Below are 2,705 nucleotides of genomic sequence, written 5' to 3'. Positions count from 1 at the left end.
TTTTGGTGGAATTATGGTAAGTAAAAATTTATTTAATTCATTCAATATGAACAAAATTTTCAATGTATTTTTTTTTTTGTTTGTTTCTTTCAGGAATGTGGCTACAGTTAGCTATTGGGTAGGTGCAAGTGTAATTTCTGGAGTTGGACATGTGCAAGGTAAGTGAAAATTAATTTCTAGTGTAAAATTTAAAATAAAGTGTTAAAAAAAAATAAAAGATTAGGGATTTTTGGAAACTACAGTGCGTGTGAAAAGTGTGTGTAAAAAATTAATGTAAGTGTTTTAATTCAAGTGCAGTGTCATTGTGATAAAAAAATAAAGTTTGGAAAATACAGTGGGTACCAAAAGTGCGCGGACGGAGAATTAAAATAAAAATTAATAAAACGCGAAAAATATTAGTGCCGGTAAGAATTACAAACTAAAAATTATTTTTCCAGAAATTACAGTGCGGGACGCAAGTGAAGTGTAAAACAAAACTAAAGTGCAAAATTAAAAAAATTAAATTTAAATTTTTGTGCAAATAAAAAGTTGACGGTGCCAAACAAAAAATGAAATGGAAATTACTGTGACTAGCAAAAAAAAAAAAAAAAAATAAAATAAAAGGGAATAAAAATTTAAACTGATGCTGAAAACTAAAGTGATAACATTAAGCCGGTAAAAAAAATATAATACAGTGTGTGACAAAAGTGGTGTGACAAAATCAAAAAAATATTCTATGGTGTTAAGTGGACAATTCCTAGTGTGTGGTGAAAAGAAATTTTGCGAATTTGTAAAATAAAACTAATTTTTGAAAAATACAGTGGGGGATAACAGTATCAGTGAAATTTTAGTGACAGTGGAAATAAAAGTTAAAATGTACGAAATTCAATGAAAAATTCTGAAAATATTTACAAAATAAAAAATTCAGTTTTTTTCAATTTTTTTTTTTTATATAAATGTTTTTATATGTTTTTTTTTATAAATTTATTAAATTTATTTTTTAGATTTTTATTTAATTCTTTTTATAATTTTTTTTTGTGATTCCTTTTTTTATAATTTTACTAATTCTATTTTAATTTACTATATTTTCAGACTAAAATTCAAAAGGACCTTATACTTCCAACAGGCCTTAGCTTCCGTTTAGGAGTCGTAAGTTTGAAAAAAAAATTATATTAATAATAATGATACATCCTATTTATTGTAATACAAGGACAAAGTCCACCAAAGCTCATAGAGTAAACACTAGAGACATTGGCGGGAAATACCCCTTGTAATTACATTCAACAAAAAAAAAAAAAAAAACTAAATTACTAATGCTTCTTTTTACAGATTATCCATACAAACTTTGGGAAACTGACATAGAAGACCCGGACATTATGATGACTCAGGTAAGTCTTCTGATAAAAATAGATGAAAATGACAAGGACCAAAACCACCAAAGATTTCAGGCTGAAGCCTTAGATCTTTGGCGAGAAGTGCCCCTTGACATTTTCACTTTAAACAAAAACTAGCTACTAGCTTACATATATAGGATTGTTTGAGCATAAAACTTTCTAAAAGAAACTCTTAACAAACATTTTCTTTTAAACAATTCATAGACACGATTCTTTTAGAAAATTTTATTATGAACTTAAAAAAAAAACAAAAACTAATGTTTCTTTTCCCTACAGGTTCTTTGGAATTCAAGTGCCCTTGGGAAGGACGAACCGAAAGGACTAAAACACCACTGAGATGCCAACATCGGTGAAATCCATGAGAATTGGCAACTATTTATAATGAAATGATTAAAATTATAATTACTTATTTGAACCTATTCTAAAGTCTTTCGTTCTTATTTCAGATTACAACAACAAGATCGTGGGAGGCAAATTGAGACGGTGAAGCAGAAAATCCGAGTGAGTGTAAAGTAAATAAAAATATTTAATTTATATGTATACTAGATATATTAGAATATAAGTCAAGGTAGTCAGACAGCTAGTTTAAATCGGACTTCATAGATTCATTTCCAATATTAGCGCAGAATTCGGTAGTAATAACAAGACAAAGTTTAGAAAATAATGAAACAAGGTCCTAAACTTCTTGTTATTGCCACTGAACTCAAAAGAATTGTGTTTAGCATAGTTACGGTCTATATCCCAACCAAAACTGACGTATATGTACTATCGATCATTTATTTCCCAGCCAGTGACAATCTGCTTACGGAATGAACAACTATCTGTTGGTCTTCCAACTTGTATTGTCCCAATTGTTTACTTTGGTATCGGCTCGCTGTAAGATCGGACTCAGAATTGTGTTATTACCCTAGGTGACTAATAACCCTTACGCATTTGATGGCACGGTACCAGAAGGCTTTGATGGGGTTGCACCTACTAATAGGGTAATGACCGGTTACACATGTAACCAGCTAAGAAACGTTGGCTTTAAGTCGATCCAACAAATAATTACTCATTCCAAAGTAGCTATGGATCTCACTGGACTACGATATAAATGAAATATATGTACAGAACTCAGTACTGCTTAGGATATATCAACAGCTATGCCAAACAGAAATTCCCTGCCAATAAAGAAATGACTATGATTAATATAAAGACTCGACAATACAGATTTAAAGATAGGCACACAATTAGGTACGAATTGGACAACTACTAGACGCTGTCAACCGGTAGATATTCAGGAAGAAATGTTAGGACTAGAACCACCAAAGATATTGAAGCTATTGCTTCAAA

General features: G+C 30.2%; 1 long non-coding RNA gene across 1 annotated transcript; it reads left to right on the top strand.

Annotated features, from left to right (window-relative positions):
• The first annotated feature begins 1,095 nt into the window (after nt 1-1,095).
• LOC119610603 lies at nt 1,096-1,666 on the top strand. Its single transcript, XR_005232005.1, has 3 exons — nt 1,096-1,128; nt 1,342-1,367; nt 1,650-1,666. It is a non-coding gene; the product is annotated as an uncharacterized LOC119610603 (long non-coding RNA).
• Nucleotides 1,667-2,705: the final 1,039 nt, after the last annotated feature.

The sequence above is a fragment of the Lucilia sericata genome, unplaced genomic scaffold, assembly GCF_015586225.1.
Source record: "Lucilia sericata isolate MDLA Ls3-8-SP2 unplaced genomic scaffold, ASM1558622v1 Contig001244F_arrow, whole genome shotgun sequence".
Lineage (NCBI taxonomy): Eukaryota > Metazoa > Arthropoda > Insecta > Diptera > Calliphoridae > Lucilia > Lucilia sericata.
This window is presented reverse-complemented; position numbering and strand designations above follow the sequence as displayed.